The 25,747-nt window shown below is 39.3% G+C and overlaps 1 long non-coding RNA gene across 1 annotated transcript; it reads left to right on the plus strand.

The window, feature by feature from the left end:
• Positions 1-24,615, plus strand: LOC128091578 (uncharacterized). Its single transcript, XR_008211473.1, has 3 exons — positions 1-254; positions 15,466-15,631; positions 16,601-24,615. It is a non-coding gene; the product is annotated as an uncharacterized LOC128091578 (long non-coding RNA).
• Positions 24,616-25,747: the final 1,132 nt, after the last annotated feature.

Consider the following 25,747-nt stretch of genomic DNA (forward strand, 5'->3'; position numbering starts at 1 on the left):
TGTTATGTGGATTTAGACTGAGATTCACATTGTAGGATTAAATGCTTAAATCTAGGAGAACAATTCTGACAACCTTCCTATCAATACAGCAAACTCTGAAAATATATATTTTTTTTCTCTTAGTACCTCAGTTGCTGAAAACTAATTTCACGCATCATCATGGGCTGAAAAGCTAAATGCCTGCTTTCTTTCTGCATCCAGCTGTCAGTTCAGAGATGTGCAGAGCAAAACTCACTCTCTCTAAGGCCCTGGAGGTAAGGAACCCATCAGGGGCTGTGAAGCCTGGCAGCCATGGTCCCCTTAGCTGAGAAAAACAGTGGGATGGAAAGGAAGGGATGCTGTTGCCATCTGCCCTTTAACATATTTTCTACCCATTTTCTGTCTGTCCCGTATCAGACAAGGTATGAGTGTCCTTGCCTTGATGGAATTGAAAGTGGTTTCTTTGCTTTGCCAGGGATCTTAGAATAGGCTCTTTTTATATCCTTCCTGTTAGAGCTACACAAAAAAGGATGAGGTTACAGAAGGGGAATAATTTAGTGAAGCCTTGAGCCCTGTTTTTTCCTGCTTTTTATACTAATATCCTGAATTTTTTAAGCAGAGCTGGAAATGTGGTCCATGTTATATTCCGGTGCCCAGTTATAGGGTCTCTGTTTGAGATGTAAGCCTGGTTTTAAATCATATCTCTGCTATGCTGGATTTAATGGAGGAATTGTCCTAACTATCAGGACAAATGAACATTTTTTATTTATCTCTGGAAGAAAAACTCATGTATTTTGCAGAAAGCTGAGAAGATTCAACTTCTGTGAGAGGGAGAGTAATTCCAATCAATGCCCAAGGGTCAAAGAGTGCTTCAAATATCTGTCCTTTCATCAAAGGGTTATAAGAATTTGTTGAAACTGTATCTCTTCTACATTATGGAACAGTTCTAGACATTGAGAGTGATGCCTCAGCTCCCAGCAGTTTGTGAGTCTGAACTCTAGTTCAGGTCTTTATTTTGAGGTTCTTGAGGTCATTTATTTATTAAAAAAAAAAAGAAAAAAAAGAAAAAAAAAAGTGGCATGTTTTATTTACCACTGCACATTTCGGAAAAAATTAGAGATTCCAGAGAGTATCCCGCTTGGAATAATTCCATGTAATCTAGTAAACAAATATATCTTCCTATAGATTTTCAGTCTACCAACTAAATGCGGTGATGCTAGAACCATTCTCTTCATCTCACAATCTCTGGTATACAATGGCAGATGATTTCAGATTACATTCTCACAGGCTGGGTTTTCTTTTCAGTAACAAACGAAGTCACTAGTAGAGTTAAACCGTTGTGTTTTTCCTAATTTCTTCTCCCAAACTTTGTCTTTGCTTTTTTTTTTTTTTCATCATGTGCTCAGATTCTACAGGCATTTGAAACACTCAAATGCAGATTGCAACATTTCTGCTGTGCCATGAGGTTAAAGAAAGACAGAAAAAAAAAAATAAATTAGAAGTTGTTCTACTTGTGTTAGAACAAGGCAATCAATTATTTCTTCCTTCAAAAGAACTCTGCCCAAGTTCAGACATGGATTGTTGATGCATTTCAGAAATTGTATGACAGCATTAAAGAATGTTATGATTCATGCCCCACGCTTGCATCTCAAGATTGATTCAACTGACTATTATCATGTTGCAGAATGTGGTGGTGGTAAACACAAGGAAAGATGTGCTACATTTAAGAGCCTTCCATGTCAAAATACACATCAACTTTGATTGATACATACTGACTCACGGCCATACAGGAGAGATGTAAGATTTGTCAGCTAGGATTACAGCAGTGTAATTATTTACACTCCCAAAATGTTGGGGATGATATAGTGTTTATGTGAAGTATCATGTTAATGGAACTACTAGAAAATCAATATCAGTATTAGAATTGGAAGCCATTTAATCTATTATTTTTTTTCTGATAGAGTTTCACTGTAGAGTTTTATTCCTCCTGCATACTCACACAAATCTTTTGTGTGTTGTTTGTAGCAATAATTGCTTCATCACTGGTGATTACAGACAGCCTCTTGTATTCACTTCCCTTATTCATAGGCATATACTCTCATCTCTGAAAACCCTATCCATTTCCGATTTGACATGATTCTCCTTCAGCACACTAAGGCATGGAGCTGAGTTACTAGCCCTACAACAGACACATCATGTAACCCTAATCTATTCCCTATGTACTGAGAAGTCTGAAGAACACTATTTGATGGGATTTGTCTGTTTCTGTTGCACTCCTGTAGAATGCCAGCTGTTGATTGCTACTTTTATACCGTTTGTATCTGGGGGCTCGGATCCTTCTGCAAGGCTGATAGAGTTATGATGATTATAAATAACAAAAAGACAGTGAGGGATTGGGCCCATTCTTAAAATACTATATAAATGCAAACACATCTCTGCATGTCCATTGGTAGGATAATTTGCTCACAAGCCAGCAAAGTCATCAAATTGGAGCCCTCTTATTTGCCTTGCACACCTGATTGAGTACTTACTTAGATCCTAGACAAAAGTAATAATCTTCTATAAATCATGCTGAATAATAATAACAATTATAGTAATGATGGATACATGTGCATTCATTTGTGTTACTCTCAATCACACTAATGGGATTTTGATGCATAAATCTCTCACAAGATTACATTGTTAAGAATGCAAAACTGCTGTTTCATTTAATCTAAAGAAAAAAATTTCCTTAGGTAGGATTGTGTAGTGATATAGATAATATTATAGTAGACATCTTATGGAAATGCTCAGCACTGATTTGGTAATAATTGCTATGGGGATTATAGATAACTACTATTTTGTATACAAACATTCCCTTGGGAACTGCTATGATACTGCCTACAAAAGCCAAATATGTGTTCATGAAGAAACTGCTCTAGGTGAACTGTATGGGTTTCTATTCTCCACATATAAATAATGTATAAAAAGAGAGAAAAGTCAGAAAAGCTTTACATGATAATTTAAATGACAGAAACTGGCAAATAAGCAACTTCAGAACAGACTATAACATTTTTGGGGCAGAAAATGCCTTTTTGTCTTGTATTTGTAGAGCACTGTGGCACTTCAGATGGTGTTTTTAGAGTCTTACCAAAACAGAAGTAAACCAGAGTAGTAAAGATGCTAATGCAGCAAATAGCAAATTTCCATGACCAGCTATTGATTTTGAAGATAGCAGTCATGTAAGTATATATGCAAAGATGTTTGTGTTGGTAAGTTGGTAAGAAGCTCAAGTGGCTTCTTTTTAGGGGAGCCAGGAAAAACAGATTGGCTGGTATTTAGTCCAGCTCTTTAAAGGGAAGCACTGTCTCTCAATCCAGGCTGGACTCTCTAGCCTATCATTTTATATCTAGGTCATACAAATAAGAGACTTTTCTCCTCATCTCTAGTTTCTAACAATTCTATATTTTGATGCTGATTTCAAGCAAACAAAAGTATCAAATTCAAATGAAAGCTGTGTTTGCACTGGTGAACTTTTAAAGGCCTGTAATACAAACTGTAATACAATACAAACAGTAACTGTGGAATTATTATAAAACTTGGAACAAAGAATTACTGATGGGAAATTGGACTGAGCAGATGAGCTCTGAAGTCTGGGTTTCAAGATGGAATAAATTCAAATTTGACAACTGTCTGAAATATGCACATTGCTTTTGGAAAGAATACATGAGGCTACAAAAGGCTGCTAACTTTTCCCAGTTCTCCTGTTGGGACAGTTAGTGCACACTTTCTACTTGATATCACTTTCTACTTGCTGAACTTACTCCCAAATATCTGCATTTTGCATCCTACTAAACGAATAGTTACTCAGAAAGCTGATTATGCATGTGCAAGTGCACGCATATTTAGATGAGAATACTATTCTGCAGGGACAATCTTCAATGCCATCATCTTTTCTAAATTTTCTTTAAAAAAAAAAAAAGGAAAGAAGGGAAGGGAAGGGAAGGGAAGGGAAGGGAAGTTCAGGGAAGTTCAGGGAAGGGAAGGGAAGGGAAGGGAAGGGAAGGGAAGGGAAGGGAAGGGAAGGGAAGGGAAGGGAAGGAAAAGGAAAAGGAAAAGGAAAAGGAAAAGGAAAAGGAAAAGGAAAAGGAAAAGGAAAAGGAAAAGGAAAAGGAAAAGGAAAAGGAAAAGGAAAAGGAAAAGGAAAAGGAAAAGGAAAAGGAAAAGGAAAAGGAAAAGGAAAAGGAAAAGGAAAAGGAAAGGAAAGGAAAGGAAAGGAAAGGAAAGGAAAGGAAAGGAAAGGAAAGGAAAGGAAAGGAAAGGAAAGGAAAGGAAAGGAAAGGAAAGGAAAGGAAAGGAAAGGAAAGGAAAGGAAAGGAAAGGAAAGGAAAGGAAAGGAAAGGAAAGGAAAGGAAAGGAAAGGAAAGAAGAAAGAAGAAAGAAGAAAGAAGAAAGAAAAAAGAAAAAAGAAAAAAAAGAAAAAAAAAAGGCTGAGCATATCTGTTGTGTATTTCTTGGGTAATACATCAGGCAGATGTTCCCATAGGTTATAAATGAAACCATTCTCATCATTAAATTAAGTATAATAAATCTGCAACTATGAAGTTATTTGTGGTAAGGAAATGAAAATCAAATATTTCCTTATGATTTTTCATTCTTTTCCCTGTGACCTTGTTGCACAGTGTTCCACCCTAACAGCTCTGCAGGTTGAGAGGTTAGGAAAACAGACAAAGAAACTGTCTAGAAAAAGTTCTGTGCTTATGAATTTCATATATGAGATGATGCCTCACCAGAGAAAATCATTGCATGAAATGTTTTATTCTCATCTTCCAGACCTAATGCTGTACAGCACCATGTATGATGAGATATTCCCTTAATGAGTTGCCTGTAATCACAGAGTAACTGTGTCAATGTGAATGCAGACATAGATAGTCTGAGTATCATGCAGTCCCTCACTCATGAGACAATCATTTGCACCATGCTTTGCAGAGGACATGCAAGAAGAATCCTGCGCAGGATTTATGGGCAGGAGAAAATGCACTCTTCCTCTTCGTGTCCACTCAAAGCCTTTTGGGAAGCTCTCATGTAGCCTAAGTGGAGTTCTTGTTCAGTCTTCTATTCAGCTTTGAAGGACTATTTGTTTTCCTGGAAGGTGACCATTTATGAAATCACCTGCTGAATGCTGTTGAGAGTTATACCATGGAAATTATTGATAAAATCACGTTAATCCATTTGTAATGCCATAGTAGGGGAGGGCATAAGAAGATCTCAGATTGACACATGCCATTAATGCCTTGAAAAGGAAGCTTCTCCTCCAGACGAATGTCAGAAACCCAGTGCTACATACTTGAAGCCACTGTAAGTATGCAGAAGTTGATCAGCTAAAAGAATAGTCTAATCAAAAGCTCATCGAATACAGTGGAAAACTTCCCACCAGCTTCACAGTTGAAATATGGTCTTTTCCACATACAATTCATCCATTTTTATTTGGGAGACTGATCACCTGGCAGCCTGTGCAACTTTTTTTCTTCAAAGATGTTCAAAATGCATCCCTTAATAAGTGTGGTTCCTTATGTCACTGACCTAATGATCACCAGTTTCTACCCCAACCTGATTTTCCTATGCTGTTCACTATTTAATACATACAGATATATCTAACTATGGCCAGAGAAGTCCCAAAGCTAAGGATGGTTTGACCAACAGTCCATCTGCTTTACAAGGTGTGTCCTGCAGTGACTGACAGCTGAACTGGAGTCATAGGCCACTACTCAATAAAACCAGTCAAGACTTGTCCTCCAACCCTAAGGACAGGTGGCACAGCATGAGCTGTGTTCACGTGGCTAAAACTCTCTTCCCATCATTCCAGATAATGTAGTAAATATTAATCAGTATGGACCACATTAGGTAATATTTAAGGTCATTATGGAAGTACGAGGGCTATTAGTATAGTAGAGCTGCACATTTTACAGTGGAGAAATGTCAGGACTGCCATTTCCACTATATGTGAGTTTGCACTGTGATCTTAACACATCCATGAGCGTGCCTACCACTTGGAACTGACAGTGCCATGACAGCACTTTTGTTTAGAGTTATCCTAATTGATGCTGAAACTATTCATTGTTTCCTGTTTATACAACCTCCAATAATGTCAAAAGATCAAACACAAAAGCCTAGCCTGGCAATTTTCAAAAGCTGTCAGAGAACATAACAGCAATGACTTAGATGAATGTGCTTTCAATTCCTATCAAATATAAATATATGTTACACTTCAGTCTGCCAGTCTTTATGGAAAGTTGTCTGTGGACAACTTTTGTTCTATGTAAATATGAATTTCTTTTGCTATTTCATGGAGTCATGGAATCTCAAGTAATAGTCAAAATATAAATAAAATTGTCAGTGTTTCATTCTTTCCTGGATCTTATGTTTGGATTTCAGCTTGGGATATCTTCTCTTTATTTGGCAAGTGTTTGAAATGCTCATTGACTCATTTCAGAGTCATTAAAGTTGGTTAAGACATGTAAGTCCCATAAACTCATTTCTAGTTAATTAATAGTAAATTTAATGGAATTAATAGCAATTAATAAGAGTTTTACTCAGGATTATGTTATGATTGTTATGTATCAATTTGTGTTTTGATAGTGCTTTGTGAAGTACCAATCTGTTACCTACCCTGTGTGGGTGTGGTGAGGACTCCTACCTGCCAGCGTCTTCTCCCATCTTCTCTTCAAAGCCTTGCAGTTTCTTTAGCCCATAAGCTGTTGTACTCTGTGCAGCTTTGCAGCAATCACATTTTTGTCACAAATAACAGTTCTGTTGTCAGCTGTGACATTTTTTCCAGTAAAACAGAATACTGTTCTCAGATACTGTATTGGAATTATAATCATCATACTGTAGAATAGTTTCTGGCTGTATTCTCTTTTACAAGGCTAAATCTTCCCCTACTGATGCTGAACTGAGATTCTGAGATGTCTTTTCCAGTGGTTCTTTTCTCTCCTGAAAACTTTGCATGTGTTACTTCATAGCCCCATGTTCTGTGCTGTCTTCCTGGAAAATGGCAACAGAATCACAGCAAAGCTTATTCTTTTTGGAATGTACTCTGAGATTTATACATGGAAATAAAGAGGCGCACAATAGTTTAGTAGTGACTTCAGATGAAGAATTTGTGTCTACTAGAAGTAGTGGTTAATTTCCTATGGACAAATTACACACACTGAAGAAGGAGATGTTTGCTGGTACAGCTTACTTCCTCCAAATTTAATTAATAACTTTTTCTTTCATTTAGTTTCACACTCAAAAGTTTTAGTGCAGGAAAAAGAGGAAATCTTTCATATAATCTGTGAATGTGATAAAAATAATTCTAAGAAAAAAATATATGAGTGGACAGAAGATAAGAACATTTTGACTTTCAGAGTCAAATGTTTTCATTTTCAGAGACTCTTGATTAAATCTAGATAGTGCAAAGTGAACTGTGGGAGATGGTGATCTTTATAGTCAGGTTACTGTCCTGCTAAAAGTGAACCGGAGCAGCATTAGAGACACTGCAATTTTCTGGCTGTATGTGAATCATGGAATAGAATCCCAGAATCATTAAGGTTGGAGAAGACCTCTAAGATCATCTAGTACAATGATTCACCTACCACCAACGTTGCTCACTATACCATGTTTCTTAGAACTACATCTCTGATTTCTAGAAGAGATTGTTATATTTAATCCTTTGCATCTGTGTTGTTGTATTTCTTCTTCTTCTTTTTTTCTTTTCTTTTTCCTGACTCTTTCCCCCATCCCACTGGGAAGAGAGGAAGTGAGTGAACAACTGTGTGGTGCTCAGCCACCTGCTGGGTTAAACCACAACAGTGTGTATACACATACATAGATAAACATGTGTGTGTATGTGATGATACCCCTAAGATACTCACAGATTTGTTTTTGAGGAGGAACTGAATTTCAAGCCTAGTTTCAGTGTTCCCAGTTGACTGAGCATGGTAATGCTGCCACGTATTTCTCAGATTAACCCCTGCCAGGCACTTTCATGCATGTTGATGTCTTTGGATAGAAAAAGGAAACAGGGAGCAGCTTCAAGACCTGAAGGAATCAGAGCTTCATTCCTAACGGAACGAGAACTAAAATATTTATATCATTCATATTGCAGCCAGCTAACAAGAGGAGAAAGGTGGAATGCTTGATATCCGTCTCAACATCTGAGATTGTGCTTTAGTAATACACTCATCACTTCCCTCTCTGCCTATCTGAAAACAAATGAAAACAACAACAAAAACATAAATAAATATACAAAGAAAACATTTAAACTATGTAAAGTAATGCATGGTGTCACTTCTTTAGAGCCAGGGAAGAATATTATCCGTTGTCATCCCTTCATGTGGAAGTACTGACTACTAAAACACCTCTGCATAATTTTTGTTTTGTAAAGCAAACCTAGAAATTGCGCATGTTCACCTCTGTTCTCCATTCTTCCTCTGTACAGCTCAGCTGCTTTTAAGGATGCCCAAGTTTCTAATTTTGTCCCACTATTTATTTCCCTTTCAAGGTTTCCTTTGTTTTTTATTTCCTCTTGGGCTAATTCCAATAATTTCCATCATCTACATTTTTCTTCTCTCCCTGACTTTTTTATCTAATGCTTTCTATTGATTCTACTTCACATCTGCCTCCTTTTAGGGGTTGGTTGGGCTGTCCCACCACCAAGAACATTAAAAAATCAACCTGTTTTTCCACATCTCAGACCCTCAGCTGGGGAAACTGATTCCAATCAACCTGCTCAAAAACCAAAGAGCTCTACATGCATGTAGTTGCAACTCCTTCCAAAAGTAGCCAAAGGTTTACAGTTGATGAAATCTGGTGGTGCTCCATTGTCTTTAGGAGAATGACACCAGTTTACATCAGTTGAAGATATATTGTTATATCCTACATCATTCACTGGAAAAAAATAAAACAGAGCTTGAATGATCTGAACCTAAGATAAACTGACTCACCTAAGTCTCGCTTTTGGATGTGCATGTGTTTTACTGCTGTCTTTTCCATCCATCTTCATTATGTTCCCTTTTCTTGTAAACCAGACTCCATGTTGCATAAACGTAAGTGCAATGACCCAGGACCATTTAGTTTCACCTGAGTTCTTCTGGTTTCTCTTTATTACTGTTTGACTTCAGACCACTTTTTAGTAGTGACACCCAGGTTGGCCTTGAATCCATCTTTTAGGCACTTCTGCAGTACCATGACTTAACTGACTAACATCTCCAGAAATGTGTATCTGCAGTAAGAGTAATGAGGAAGAACAAAGGTCCAAAGAATGTGTAGACAACTATAATTTCAAAGAGAAAGGGAGAGGGAGAATATATACAGGTCTCCACTTCTAGTAGAATCCTATGCTACCCAGAAGGTGAGTGGGTAGTAGAGCGAGCAGAAAGGGTCAACACCATTTTTACCCCTTTCCTTTGAAATATGTGTATGAAAAGAGCATTTACCTGAGATGGTGCAGCAAATGTACGATTGATGCAGAGTTTGAGACTTGTTCACTTGATTCCCAGTCCTGTGTTGTATCCACCAACACTACCTCAGTGTGGTAAAACGTTGGCATCCTGTCAGGCTGAAACATTATACTCCTCTATGATGTTGATCTCTTCCCCACTGAAGACAGTTCTGCTTGTTTATAAACTCCACCACTCTACCTCCAAGTGTTAAATTCCTGTTGGGTTCAGTATGAGTCCAGGATGGCTGAGTTTCAGAAGTTTGCTCTGGATTACGTTTTGAGCCTTCCTGGACAACCACAGTATGTTATTTTCAAACATACTAATTCCAAGTGAACCAATAACTGCTTTCACATTAAACAGCTGCTTTCAGATTCCTATCTGTATAGCAAATTAACCTTAAATTTTTAATCAGGATTATCCTTGGGAATGAAGAGAGGCTGAGGTCACAGCAGGATGTCAGTTCAAATGCAGAGTTCACAGGGAATGGAGGTCATACACCTATCATAGACAGGCAGGTTTTTGCAGACAAGGCAATGAATGCAGAGAAAACCAATGACCAGTGTTTCTATGTCTGCTGCAAAAAATGTTCTCCAGTGTTCTCTCTCACAACAACAGAACATTTGTCCAATCCTGATTTAATAAATTAATGACATATTTAAATGTTCTTGGAAATCTCCCATCCAGCTGCTGACCTCGGCAGGATTATAGCACGACCCATATTTTCAGAGCTGCTTAAACATGGAAGAAACTCTAACAAATTGAACCAAGGACTGACCACAATTATAGGTGGTATGTAGAAGTGTACAAGCACAAATATGATTCATAATTAGGGCTCATGCAGATAAAATATTGCATTCCTCTGCTTCCAATTAGTATGAGAAAGATGTGCTCACAGTGTTTTCTCCTTTATGCTCATTTGAGAAAGAGGAGTTAATTTAACTACAGTTAATTTCATGCCCTCTATTATGTACCCAATTATATCGTCCTAATTATTTCAAGCCCTCATGTGCTTTGGTTGAGTGCCTTTTTTGGAAGAGGATATTAAATAACAATTATCCTACTCATTAATACAGTACACGATAAAGAGAAAATAAATAAGACCTGGATGAAAGGCGTAAATGTGATATATATTTTTTTACTCACCTTTTCCCCAGTCTTTCCATGACAGCAGTAATATTATTCATGCAGCCATAAGAAGTCTGGGAAATATTTTGTCTTGACTTGTCATTCTGATGTTGTCTGGTTAATTTATGAGAATGTGGGCATTTTAGAAGCTTAGCTTTTCTGAGAGACCGGCTATTAACCTATAACACCAGGTTACAGCTACAGAAGTTGAGACTTTAATTAGTTTTAATTCATCCTTGTTTTACTAATTTGTACAATGAAGCATAAAGGTGTGAATCATAGTAAAGAATAAGATAGGAGGGTCACATTCATCTCTTACACATGAAGACCAAGATGTGGCAGAATTGGTCTTATCCATACAATAGTAGACGGAATTGGAGACACTGTATTTAAGTAGATACTTCTTCCCATACTTTCTTCCCTCTATAACAGGGTGGTGTTTAATTCAACAATCTGCAGGCCTATTAGCCAGTTCTGTTTGTGGCACTAGGGATCAAAAGCACAAAACATGGTTCCCTGTCTCCTGCTTTCTTGCCTATGTTTCATAATCTCAGACAGATGCTTGAGTTTAAGTCTATATCCTGCTCTGTATGCCAGACCCAAAACCTATGTGTTAGGTAGGCTTATGGTGAAGAAGATGCATTGTTGGGATACAGAGGGCTGTGTGCTTAGTTAAGATGGAACTCTTTAAACATCATGTGATGAAACAATATGACAAGACCTCCCGCATACTGTGAAATGTCCCTCTGAAGGACTGTAAAAGGAAGTCTCAAGAGAGCTGGGATTGATGGTAACAAATACTGTGATCAAAACAGATACTGCAATTTGGTGATTTGTTGCATCAGTTTGTTTGCATCAGTGGAGCACTCCCCACTGACCTCAAGTAAATGAATAGGAATTAGATAAGGTCCAGATTGAATAAAGGACAGTGCAATCTCATATAACTTTTATTCATGCAAACAATGCAAATTGCAGTAATGAGCTGGATATGAAACAATTTCTGAGCTGATTTCTTTATTATATAGTACCAAGATCAACAGAAAAGTAAAGGAAGTTAACTACTGCCTTTGTTGTCTGTAATCTCAAGCAACTAGATAGCAACATACTATTTGGAACTCAAAAGCAGAGCTGGCCTTTTGTAACCTCCTCCTTCCCACCTGTTCTGGATATTGGTTAACTGGAAAGATGAATAATGAATCAGATGTTTCAGGCTCTTTCAGATTCTAGCTTGGCTGGAAGAGAAACTGCAAGACTCATCAAGCACTGGGCAATAAAAGCATGTGCAGACAGAAACACCCTGAGTCTACATAAGCTGATGCTGTTTCTGCCATTTGGCTCATGTAAAGATTCTTTAAATCCTCTTACAGTAAAATCTGTGGAGGAGTAATGCATTTGTACTGATAAAAGTGTGCCTGTCTCTTTTGTAATAAGCAGCAACGAAGCATTGCTGAGTCACCTCTGGTGTGAGCTCACTCATTTTTCATTACCGTGCAGCAGGTGTCACGAGCCTTTTCTGATGCAATTGTCAGTAAGAGCTCTGCTGTCAGCCACTGTGTCACATGGCATCATGGACAGAGCCAGCTGATGAAATGAAGGAGACAGGTGAGCATCTGATACTGAAGTACAAGAAAATTTGGAGAAACATTACCTCACTGAGGAGAAAGAAGGGATGAGCACAGATCAAATAAAAATAGGAGATGGTACAGAAACAAAGGGGAGAAATAAGAAAGTCTGCTGCAGAAACAATTCTTGCTTTACCCTGACCAGAGTTTCCAGCAGATTTTGAATCAGACAAGCACATGATGTAAAGCTAGGCAAAGACATAGAGAAAAATAGGCCATCTCACCAGGTGAATATTTGTACAAGCTCTTCTTGGATGAAATGCACTTGGAAGCATCCCAGAGCTGGGCTCTGACCCAAATTAGAGTACGACACTGTGTGCAGATGATCAGTGTGATACACTGGCTCCAACCAGTCTTCAGATCAATTCATTTCTCCTCTGCTGGCTCAGAATGCTGGCAATCAATAGTCTGAGTAAGCCTTGTGGATCAGTATCCACATAAGTGCATCTATCTCAGTCTTTTCAGGGGCACATTCATTCCAAGCTTTTGAAAAAGAAGTTGCGTTTTTTTTTCCCCTCTATTTTGACTGCTAAATATAGTCCAGATGCTCACAGAGACCATGTTCTTTTCTAGTTCATTGGCCTTAGTGGGAGAACTGCCTTAGTAACAAATAATAAATGACGAAGTACCAAAAAATTTGGCCCTAAGTGAACAGTATGTGATCTTACAAAACTTTTGTCTTTTTGCAAAGTCAAAATCAGGGATTGAGTCTTTTATTAGGGCAGAGTTTTTGAGTAATGCACCATCACATCTAGCAGAATTTGTTGACAAGTCTTTAAGACAGTCCTCTTCCCCAGAATGGAAGTACTTGTTATCTAGCTTTGTGTCTTGTATAAAGAGATGAAATCACATTCATATATGAATATATAGTCTTGCGGTTCAAGCTCACGCACTGCACAGGTTGTATCTCAATTTGTTTTTATAACAGAGACTGTGTGTAGTGCGGTAAGGACTGGGCCCAGCAGCTACCTTGTCTGCTCAGTGCCGTACCTTTAAGCAAATTCCATGGCTCACTACACAGCTTACAGGGAGATTAAGTGCTTAGAATGGGATTCAAAGCAGGTTGTATGCTAAGTAGGGAACTGCAGACTAGAGATAACCAGGAGACAAATGCAGGGCCTGGGAGGGTAGAGGCAAGATGCAAGTCTCAAGAGTCTGCACTCCAGATCCAGAGTTGGTACATTCTCCCTAGAGATAGATTATTTCAGAAAACTTGTCAAGCATCACTTCCTTCCTCTGAAATGGTGATCATATTTTCACAGAGTCAAACAATCACAGAATGGCTGAGGCTGGCAAGGACATTTGGGTCCAACCTCTGCTCCCTCAGAGACACTCAGAGCAAAAGAGTCAGGACTTAGTTCAGGCAGGTCCAAAGGTCTCCAAAGATCTCCAAAGAGCATACCCCATAGCTTCTCTGGGCAGCCTGCGTCATTGCATGTCACCTGCACAGTAAAAAAGTGCTTTCTGCTAGACAGACAGAACATCTTTTGCCCCAGTTTCTGCCCATTGCCTCTTGTCCTAGCTTTAGGCACACTGAAAAGAGCCTGACTCTGTGCTCTTTCCAAATGCCCCTCAAATATTTACAGAAATGGATAAGGTTCCCCCAGGTCTCTTTTCTGGGCTGTACAGTCCCAGCTCTCTCAGACCTTCCTTACAGGAGGGATGGTCTTGTCCTTTGACCATTTTGATGGCAATATATTGGACTCTTTCCAGCATGTCCATATCTTTCATGTAACACAGGGCTCAGAACTGGAAACTGCTCAGATTTGGCTTTGTCAGGACAAAATACAAGTGAAGAATCACCTCTTCTGTCCTGCTGGCAATAATTTTTCTAATGCAGTCCAGGATATTATTAGCCTTTAAAATGGCAAGGGCATGTTTCTAACTCATACTTAACTTGGAGCCTGCCAAGACTCCCAGGTCTTTCTCTGCAGAGCTGCTTGGTGCTCCCAGAATGCCCTTGTGCCTGGTTTCGGGACTTCAATTAGTTCTTGTTGAACTTCCCAAGATTCTTGTCCTACCACTTCTTTAGCTTGTCGAGGTCTCTCTGATCTTCTCATTGTCACTTCACAGCCTTCTTTACCTCATCACACTTTGTATGATATTTAATGGTTGAAGTGCTCACCGAGAATGTAAGCAATCCAGGTTTAAGTTCCAGTGTAACTTATTAACAATAATTACCAAGCTGGATTTGGTTAGCCTCTGGGGCTATTGCTGTGGTTGTACATGTGTAGCAGAGGATTCAAGAATTTCTTGGACAAAAGGTGTGCACAAGCAAGGCCGACTATGTTCCCCAGGGAAGGAAGAGATTTGAGTATTGGACTGTCAGGTTAATAGATTGTCCTTCACATACTCATGATTAAAGTACACATAATATGTTGACAGGACCAGATAGTAGCTTAGATGGAATTTTCTTTTGTCTGCTTTTAGACAGAAAGACAAGACAAAATAAAACAAACACATAAACAAGCAAAAAGCCCTGACCAATGAATGAACATACCTGGTAGACTGTAGGCTCTTATTCATTTGACTATTGGCATTATTTTTTTACTTTTAACTTTTTCTTCTTGAAGTTGATAGTAGATAGGGCATAAGAAAATGGCTTCCAGTTTTACTATGGGACGTTTAGATGAATATCAGGAAGAACTTTTTCATGGAGAGGGTGCTCAGGCATTGGAAGAGACTGCTAAGGATAGGTGGAGTCCCCACCCCTGGAGATACTTAAGAGAAACATGGGAGTGGCACTAAGGGATGTGGTTTAGCAATGGGACCTTTTTGGTCGGGCTGATGAGTGGACTTGGTGATCTTGAAGGTCTTTTGCATCCTAAATGATCTCATGGTTTTATAATTCAAGGTATTCCACAAGATTACTCAAGTTGACAGTTCATAGAACTTCACAGAAGTTTTGTTGCATGCTTAATTCTCTGAGTGCTTCATAACATTTTTTTTTTTCTTACTTAAAATAATTTAAGGATCAATAAAAGCTGTAGGTCTCCTTTGCCCAATGTAGACTTTTCCAAAGTCAGGTGTACTATCAGTATGGAACACTAAAATATTTATTAACTATCAGCTATATGCTTTCCTATCAATTTGATACTCCTTCTCAAACTGGAATGCCACATCTTGCACATGGTCGTTTGGCAAACAGCCCTGCCATGACACGTAGAAAGTCTTCTGCCCCTAGGTAGATTATTGCTGTGAAGCACAGGTGTGTATGGTGAGTCATTGTGCCTGTTTTTTGACACATTTTCTCTATTTCTTTTCTGCCATAATAGAACTCTTCAAAACAAGAGAAGATGTTGATCAGTAGAAGAGAGCTGCTTCACTAAAGAATCCCCACATCACCTTTAGAAGCTTCAACTCATTTGTATAAGAAAAAAGTTGCAACTAGTTTTTTGCCTTGAGGACAGCACATGAGGCAAGGCCAAAATCTGTGCAGTGGTAATACAGTGCAGGTTGCAATGTTAACTGTTGTTCACCTTTTGTTCACCTCAAAGGATGTTTATTTCCTGATTAGCCAGTGTTCATCCTTGAAGGGGTGCCAGCTCCCAGAATTATGATTTATAATGCCAGCAGTTTTAGTAAAACTGGGACCAATATAAACATTCTGTGAATATGCATTTCTCTTGCCAATACCCAGAGACTCTATTTCAAATCATTTTGAGTAACACTGAATAACTTCTCTTAAACATTGCTCTTTTCTTGTTATTCTTACATCCGTTCAGTGTAATAATGGATATTTTTTTGGCTGTAAGCAGTAATGCAGCATGACACTTGGCAAATAGATGTCTGTGTGTGCAGTAGCTACTATTTTCTGGAGACTCATTTGGCCCATGTTCCCTCTGAGTGAACTGAAAATACAAATACATTTCTGTAAACTGCTTGCCAGTCTTTGCTACTGTTACCTTTTTGACTGACATTGCTTATGTTTGGGCTCAGCTGAGGACTGAACTCTTATGGGAAAATGTGAAGAATTTGATTTTAAGCTTCAGATTTATTGTGTGTGCGTTTGCTGAATGAGCATGTTGTGCTTCTACTATCTAGTCAACAGTGTGCCTGTTCCTTGTAAGTAGCACACTGTTTATAGGTAATACAATTATTTCCTCTAACCATTCAGAATCCAACTGATCACTCTCACAGCCATAAATGAATCTGTTCGACAATCTATTCTCTGCACAGTGGGTAGTCTTACATCCACCAGCTAATTTATCACTGCATCTGCCTTGCTTTGCCAAGGATATGTTCCACCGCATTTATTCTGTTCCTAGAAGCTGGTGACTGGCCATTACTTTGAGAAGAGACATATGGAAAAAAATTTAAATTTTGTGACATATCTTCCTGTCTTCATGAAACTCTTGATGACAAAAACTCATAGAGATTTCTTCCATTAGTTTTCATTCTCTTTTGCAGACTGTACTTCCAAGCAATTGCAGAGATGCTCCCCCCTGCAGTCCAGCTGGCTGGCCCAGATTAGAAGAGTACGTTTCTCAGTGCTGGTGAGAAGTGCTTAATTGATATTAACATGGATGGAAATAGTCTGCTCTGTCATGGGACAGACGTCATTTGGTACACGTTCTTTCCCTCTAATTGTATAGTGTCCATGCAACCTGAAAAGACCATCTGTAGATCTTTGAGATTAGCGCAGGCCTGTTTATTGTTTGGCTTTTCCATTTCTTTCCTAACTGTCTGGATCTGCTGTGCTAATCGCCTTGATATGTGAATGTCAAGGTTGCTTAGATGTCCTAGCAAGCAGCAGATATTTAGCATGCACTTATTTCTAGTTCAAAGTAAGTCTAAGAACTCGCTGAACTGAACAGCCACACAAGGGGATGACTTTCATCATCCAGACTGAGACAAGCTCTTTTCCGTAGTGCTGAACTCTTGCAGTCTGAACTCTACCACACAACCTGCAGATTTTGCTCCAGCATTTAGAGTTCAGGTTCAACATCTTTCCTAATGCATCCCCCTCTCCCCGTTCAGGCGAAAACTTTGAATCATTGGAATAGAACGAAGTTCATGGATGATGAAAAAGGGTCAAAACAGTAGGTATCTCCTGCAAACTGCTTTTTGATACCTGGTAAAATCTGGGACTACTTTTCAGTGAAAGAACATCCTGTGCTTTAGCCTTGTCTTGTTATACTCATAGGATTAGTACAGACAGAAGGTAAAGTGAAGATGCCACTCAGAATTGATAGAGCAATAACTTATCAATAGTAGTATCATCCTTTCACCAAACAGAATATAACGCAGAGATGTGTCTTGTTTCTATTAATATTTCATAAACCAGCTGGTGCTACAAGATCCAGCCAGTCCCAGTGAACTTCATGTTAGCCTTTTTATTAGCTTATAAATGTGATAGGGTTGATGGATACCATTTAATGGAACGTTTTCTACTCTGCTTACCTCTCCCTTCCTACCCTGAAAAATCTGACATTCATAAATTGAGGAGGTCAGTAATTTGCATCCAGCTGAGTGGCTGTCTGGCTTTAATGAGATGATTTGTAATCATAAGCACTGTACTGCAGTGGTGTCTGGTACAGAGGGAAGAGGAGCACGTATGCATACACCAGCTGAGATGGAGGAGAGGTAACGGAAGAGAGGGATAGGAGGATCAGAAAACGGAAGCAAGGCTGGAATGACATAAAGAGCTCCATTAAGTGTAATACAATAATGCTGGACTAGTTAGCATAAGAAGAGCCAGTAGTTGGCTGATGCAAGCCAGTGAAACTCTCGTTACATAGGTCAGGAAGGCTGATTGCAGGATTGTTCTTATCCAGAGCTTCTTAGAGTAGCCAGAAATAACAGGTTTGTTTTTACCAGCCTTATACACTCATGTCCTTATTGCATAGCACTATCATCCCTCTCCCAGTCTTTATATAACAGAAATTTTCCAAACTTGGAAGACACTTCACAGGATAAAGAGGTTATGTGTTGCGTAGCTGGCATGCTTCCCATCAGCTGTATTTTCATATTATTTCCCTAAAAACATGGATCACGTATGTGCGTGCTTTCTTCTGTCATCTGATAAATTTTTAACCCACCAACTTTTTTACATTCCAATCACAAAAAACTGTGGCTATGTCATCAATGATAAATTCCTGCAAGTCTCAGGCAGACAGGTAGGAGAGAGACAGAGACTCCACTAATCCCTTCACTGGGGAGAAAAGAATCCTTCAGTGAGATATTTTTAATTCCCCAGATTTGATAAAAGCTTCAATCGGCATCTGTTTCAGATCAGACAACTATGAATGTAACCACAGACAACCCGGCTACATGAACTCTCCTGTACACACAACCACTTTCTCTGACTGACTGAGGATTTTGTGCCTCCCAAAGATTCCCTTTTTCTTGTTTCCAGGGTTTTTCTCCTCCATAGTAGCAGTTCTCCCAGATCATCACATGATATTTTTTCGTCAGGAATCACAGCTGTGAAGGACTGTGTTTCCTTAACTGTGCCTCCAGCTGTCCTGAGTTATTTCACAGCAGCCCAGCTGGGCTGGTGTAGGTTTTCTTACAGCTGCAATGGAGTATCTTGCATCAGCTTTTAAGTTGTTATTTTTTAATTCATTAATTACAGTAGTTACAGCAATGGAAAGGCAAGAGTGCAAGCTGTCTTGTCCTGCTACAGGATCCTTCTGACTAAAAGAGACTGAAATGAGGCACGGGCTGCTGCTTTGTCCTAACACACTGTCTCTCTGTGCAGTTTTTTGATAGACAATTGTTGTACAGTTCATAGCTTGTCTATAAGGGATGTATTTCCAGGACAACCTACGGTTAGGTCACTTTGGAAGGAAACAGACCTATCATCACAGCCCCCCTTTTTTCCTTTGCCAGTTCACATCTTGTGACATCCAGCTCTAGTTCACATCACCTTTCTGAGCTATGACCTCACATCCCTTTCCTCACATCCCTCTGGAGCATGAACATCCTTCCTTCCAAGCAAAAATGATCTTCTCTTTCTCCCTCTCCTGAGCTCCTTCTGTAAAACATGCAGGCTTCATGTGCTTCCTTCATTGCAGATGTTTGTGGCTGTGCAACATAAGCCCTTCCTCCTCCCCGGGGAAACGTTACCTCTGTGTTAAGCAACAGAAATTTAACTAGCAGAAATGTGTGGGTGGTCTTCAGAAATCATGCCAGTAAACTCTTTCTTCACCACATTTTTACTTACAACAGACAAAGAAGAAGCAACAGAGCTCTAGCCAGCAGACAATAACAGTCTGCCTTCTGTTAAGACAGCAGGTGCCTTTACACACCCTAGGGAAAAAGCTCCCTCCAGGTAAGAGGAATGCTCCTGATCTCTTTTTGAGAAGGGCCCTATCCAGGAAGCAGATCCCCCAAGCCTCTCTCTTTCAGGCTATGATTCTATTTAATTCAATCAGCAGGCCTGTGAGCAGACAGCCTCTGTGCATAGCTTTTACACTGAGGGACATGCTGCTTTGCCAGGTCCTTAAAGTTGCCTATCTGCCAAGCTACATAAAGAATGATTTGTCAGAAAATAATTAGTTGAGTATAGTCTTAATGTTAAGAACATGAATGAACTGCAGATAGTATAGAGGGTTGACAGGAAGGAAATTCATTCTTACTGTTTCTCTAATGCACACTGTCTCCTCTTTGTCTAGGGATTATCCCACAGATGTCACCTCCTGGCCATCAATGTGTTTTAGTGTAGCCATTCACGCTAAGAGCAACCTTGATACGTTCATTGGTGCTGCTTTATTGTTTTCTCAATCATGTTTCCTTGACTTGACTCATCCTGTCCTTTTGATCAATAGCAGATGTCACCCACCATGAGACATGTTTTGGACTGATTTAAAGTGCTTGTTAGTACAAGCTTCTGAATCGCCTTGCTGAGCTTCTTCTCTTTGATGTTGTTGGCACTGGCTAAGGTCTTAGGTTGGGATTTTAAAAGGAGCACAACAACTGAAGAACCCAGAACATGGAGAGTTCTCCAGACCCTGTTGAAAATCAGGAGTGTGAAGCAAGACTGCAAGAAATTTACTTTCTTTCAATTCAGTGAGCACAGAGGTGCTTTTTTCTTTTTCTTTTTCTTTTTCTTTTTCTTTTTCTTTTTCTTTTTCTTTTTCTTTTTCTTTTTCTTTTTTTTTTTTTTTTTTCCAGAGGTGCCTTTCAGAAGCTGTGTGCTTAGGCATATTTGGAAATCCTATTAGAAGCCATTCAGCATCTTTATATGCCTAAATTCCTTTAAAACCTGACTCAGCATACTGTGATATTCTTCTGTGTGTGAAAGCAGCAGCATAAAGAGCAGGCTGTCAGTGAATGACTGATACTGTATGAATGTGTGGAATACAAGCCAAATCCCAAAAGAAAAAGCTCATATGTTACAGTCATATAACCCAGCCACTTGTTTCATCAGCAGTTGTCGCAGCAAAGCTGTTATTTCCTGGTTCAAGAGTCTTTATCACTTCCTTATCCGTGATGAATACTATTTGAATCCTACGAGGAGGATTCAAAAGGCAAATCAAAGTGTTATTCAGATACTGTGTAAAGTCAAGGAACGAAAATGCTCCCAGCAGTGGCCTCTGTCTACTTGGACATGTGGAATGGATAGCTGGAGTTCCTCACATAATTTAGGTTACATTACCATTTCCCTAAAAAAAAAAATCCTCAGTCTGGATTCAGTTTGCATAAGTAGGAGCTTTAAAAGCTAAGTTGAAAACATCTCATTCCATTCTTGCCAACATCCAGCTGAAAGACATTTCTGACCATGAATTGTAATGGTGGAAAACATTGGCTGATTCCATCAAAGTAAGAACGAGAAACAGGCAGACAGATAGGCAATTTCTGAGGATATATATCCTGTTTCCTGTGATGGGCAGCTTTCTCATTTAAATTATTCCACTATATACATTCTCTATTCAAGCATGAAGTGCTCATTACAAGTCTCAACATAAATAATGTACACTTAAAATGGTTCCCTGTGCCATAAATATTGACCTTGGTTAATAATTGATTATGGGATTATATATCTACTTCTGTCAAACAGTACTGATTGGAAGTTTTGCCTCTTCCCATTAAGTTTCTTTACTTATACTTCTGTATTTTTTTTGAGAAGATATTATGCTGATGCCATCAGTGCTTCAAATGACACATAGGTTTGTACAGGGGCATAGAATGCTTCTCTCCCCAGTTCTTGCTTGGTGTCTTCAGTCATTTAATTGCAAAATATGAAAAAGAATCTTTTGAATTTGTGTTATAATTTAATCCACGATTTCTCTGCAAATGCTTGCTGTCATCTTTCTTGTTCATTTCTTGTGTTAACCCTAATGTCAGAGTATTAAGCTATGACTATCATTCATTTTGTGAGTCCGATTCATGAAAAGTATTTCAAAGAGCAGACTGTGGACCAGATTTGATGCCTGAAATGCTTGGAAGCCAAGACATTCCTAGTATATGAAGCATCTCAGCTTTATGCTTGATAAATCTATACTGTCTTTATTGAGCATTTGAAATATTCCATAAATTCGAGGAGGAAGAAAAACTGAATGATAGGAAAATGATGTCTGGCAGAGTTAAGATTTCCAATATCAACTGCACTGATTTCCAAACAGATTGAGCCTCTGTGGTCCCTTCCTCTTTGATCCTTAGGATAAGAACATGGGAAAAGTGACCTGTGTCTCGTAGTCCAACATACTCTGTACAACTAAAATGAGTTATTTGCCTCGGCCTTGTAGATAGGCTGAAAACTGCATGCTAAGATAAAATGTGCTAAACAGCAATTCTTTAATATTCAGATACAAGTCAGCAGCATTGAGGAAAAGCTTTGACTGCAGGATTTGTGAAGAAATTTCATCAGAATATTTTGCCCTATGAGTTCTGATAGCACATTCCTCTTCCGGACATTTTGTAAATAAGTGTCACTAAAATTGCTCTGGCTCTTGTAGTTCCCCGTTTTTCCTTTTCCTCTGGCAATACAGTTGCAGACATTTGGTGTGGGATCTGAGGCATTGTATGTATTTAACTCTCTGCCTTTGTAATTTATAGTCCAATGACTCTGTTTTGAAATAGAGATATGGAGGTTGCTCTCCAAAAAGCAACATCTATTTATGGGGACAGTGAATACACAGTGTTAGAAGGTAACCAAAATGTGCAGCATTGTTTGCGAGTCCTTGAGGACCAATAAAAATAATAGAACTGCAACTGTAAATAGCTTATTACAAGCATTCAATTTCTATGCTTGGAATTCAGGGATCTGTCCAGGCCATAAAATTAATCCTCATTGCTTGCTGGACCTTGGAAGAAGGGTGCCTCTGCCAAAGGTCACTCAGTTCTCAGTGGTAGCATCAGTGCTGATTTGTTTCAGTTCCATGCATAAACATTTACTGTTCTTCCTTACCAGTTGGGATTGCTTGAAATTGGAATTTCAATTTCCAAGGATTGGAAATAAGGGAAGAAGAAGTAACACAGCCTCTTCATTACTAAGAATTTTGCCTTAAGAAAAGGCCAATAAAAGGACTAAGGCACTAAAACCAAATATGAGATGGTCAATTAAAGCAGAATGCTGAAACAGTTTTGCCTTGGCCTAGTGTCTGAAATAGATGGTGAAGGAATGATGAAAATTTGTGGTGAGAGTTAAAGTTAGATATGGGAAAATATGTTTTATGTTCAACTATAACTGTTTTTATTTTTCACCATGCCAAGAATGATTTTTGCAATACTCTTTTCAGGGTTTAATTTTTCTAATTACTACGTGTTAATCAAGAATATGCTGAAATACCTAAAGGAGCCAAACTGCACAGTTTATTTGCACAGATTTGTGCCCAGGTTATAAACTGCTGTAATTCAACTTGCATCATTTTAAATATTTCATTTTCTACTGTATTTCTTCTTCTGAAACACATATCTCACAACTTAAAAACTGCTTTGTGGTCACTGGCTTATGGGTGAGAGTTAAGGATTGAGGCAACAAAGAGAGCCTTGTTTCTGGTGTTTACTACAGGCTGTTTGACCAAGCAAAGCCTATTGGTGAAGCCTTCTTCCTCTAGCTACAGAAGGTATTGTGACTGTGGGATCTTGTCCTTCTGGGGAAATTCAACTACCCTGACATCTGCTGAAAAAGAAGCATGGTGAGCTGTAGGCAATTCAGGATGCTCCTGGAGTGTATCAAGGATAACTTCCTGAGCCAGGTAATAGGCATCCCCACCAGGGGGATGCAGTGCTTAACAAGCACTAGCGAACTGATTGCTGACACCAGGATTGGAGGCTGCCTGGGATGTCGTGACAATGTAATTGTGGAGTTCACACTCTTGAGGGATATTGGACAGACAAAGAGTAAAATCAGGAAGCTTAATTTTACAAAATCCAATATTCAGCTCTTTAGAGAGTTAGACAACAAACCCCGTTAGGAATCTGTCCTCAAGGACAAGGGAGTGGGGCAGAGCTGGCACTCCCTTGTCACTTCTTTAAGGAAGTTTTCCTTAGGGCACAAGAGTTGTTCAACCCCAGATGTAGGAAGTCAGGAAAGGAAGGTGAAAAAACAGCATGGCTGAAGTGGGACCTACTGCTCAAACTGGAGAGCAAGAAGAAAACACACAAGCAGTGAAAGCAGGGACAGGTAACCTGGTAGGAGTATAAGGATGCCCCTAGACTGTGAGGATACGGTCAAGAATGCCAAGGTTCTACTGGAACTGGGATTGGCAAGGGGTAAAAAAAAGAACCAGAAAGGCTTCTTGCATGTATATATCAACAAGAAAAAGCAGGGAAGATGTAACCTCCAAGTGACAAATACAGGCAGGCTGGTAACAAGAAGAATGCTGAACCAAAAAAAATTTTTTTGCTCAGTTTTCACCGGTAATTGCTCTTCACACACCCCCCGAGTGGATAAATTTGACAAAGCTAAACTGCGTAGTCATTACATTCTACTTTTCCAACAGTGATGCTGCTCAGTGGTACTGAGATATCTTATTCCAGAACCCCATCTTCCAAGAACAAAAACAGAGCTGTAGATTCTCTTGAGAACCAACATAAAGAAGAACTTCAAAGGTGGACATGTTTCCCTCAGAGATGAGATTGAAGACACAGGCACATGTGTGGTGCTCTGACAAGCAACTGGGCTGCTCTAAAACAGGCCTGTATGCCAAAGGCCACTTCCTCTCCCGGTTGCTGGGAGTTTTGACCACTGACCTGCGCTAAAATGGGCTGGTTTTAATTAAATTGTCACCTTTTTCGGTTCTCAATCATAAAAGGTACCAAAAATGTAGATAGTTGCCTAGAACTCTGTGAAGCCCAAGTGCTAGCAGCCTCCCACAGGCTTGGCCCATAAGAGTTTGACAGTAGTGTAATAGATGTTTTTGTGGTCAGCCTAACCCACACTGTCTGCATAACACCAAAGTGGAAAGTGGGTGAAAAGCTCAAGGATACTCTCACTAGTATATTTTTAAACCTGTAAGTAGTATCCGCTGCTGCTTGACAGACACCTTGTAGAAAATTTCATAGAATCAAGAATGGTTTGTGTTGGAAAGGAGCCTTAAAAGCCATTGAGTCCAACTCCTCTGCAATGAACAAGGACACCTACAGCTAGAGCAGGTTGCTCAGAGCTTCATCCAGCCAGACCTTGAACGTATCCAGGGATGGGGCATGCAACACCCTTCTGGACAACCTGTTCCAGTGTCTCACCACACTTAATGTAAAAAATTTCTTTTTCATGTCTAATATAAATCTCTCCTTTTTAAGTTTGAAACCACTTCCCCTTGTCCTATCACAAAAGACCCTCCTGAAGGGTCTGTCCCCTTCTTTCTTAAAGCCCCCCTTTAGATACTGAAAGGCTGCCTTCTCTTCTCCAGGCTGAACAGGCCCATCACTTTCAGACTTTCAATTTCCAAATGTTCCTATGTGAGGTGCCAGATGCAGAACTCTTGATACCCACATGCTCCAAGTCAGAAAAGAAGGTTGCCCTTTAAGGCCTGATGTTATAACAGGAAGAAAAAGTGTCCAGTTGAGCTCTAGCTAGTGCTTGCAGGAAGTACTGTCCCCTTCTCTCGGTCATGATGAGAAGATAGAGTTGCACTCTACTCCTGAAGCTCTCAACAAAGTGAGGAATAGAGAAAAGTCCCTTTTCTTCTTATCCCTTACTCTCAGTCTGTGAGCTAAGGAAGGTATGTCTCATCCTATTTGTTTGTGCAGCGCCCTGCGAAATATGGGCCTGATCTCATCTGTGGTTTTCAAGCTTTACTATAGGGCATAGAAACAATGGCCATTTTATTACCCTGAGTGTATCATTTCTGTTTGAATGCTCCCTCAGCATGGTGTTCTGACTTCAAGCTTGCCAACAGAGACTTGTGCAGTAATTAAAAGATTGTTAATATTGCTAATGTTGTTCAGAGCATAATTCCACATCAAAACACTGCTGGGCTTTTGGGACCACTTAAAATATCCAAGTTTTATGCCACTTCAAATTCAACTTCTGAGCCTTCCCTCCACAGTGGATCAAACCATGAGCCTGAATCCAATATACTCTGAATAAAGCTCCAGATTGTGTAGCTTCAAGTCATCTTCCTATGTATAAAAATTGCATATTGTATTGCTTTGTATAACAGAATT

This window comes from Tympanuchus pallidicinctus, unplaced genomic scaffold (assembly GCF_026119805.1).
Source record: "Tympanuchus pallidicinctus isolate F22 unplaced genomic scaffold, pur_lepc_1.0 scaffold5, whole genome shotgun sequence".
Lineage (NCBI taxonomy): Eukaryota > Metazoa > Chordata > Aves > Galliformes > Phasianidae > Tympanuchus > Tympanuchus pallidicinctus.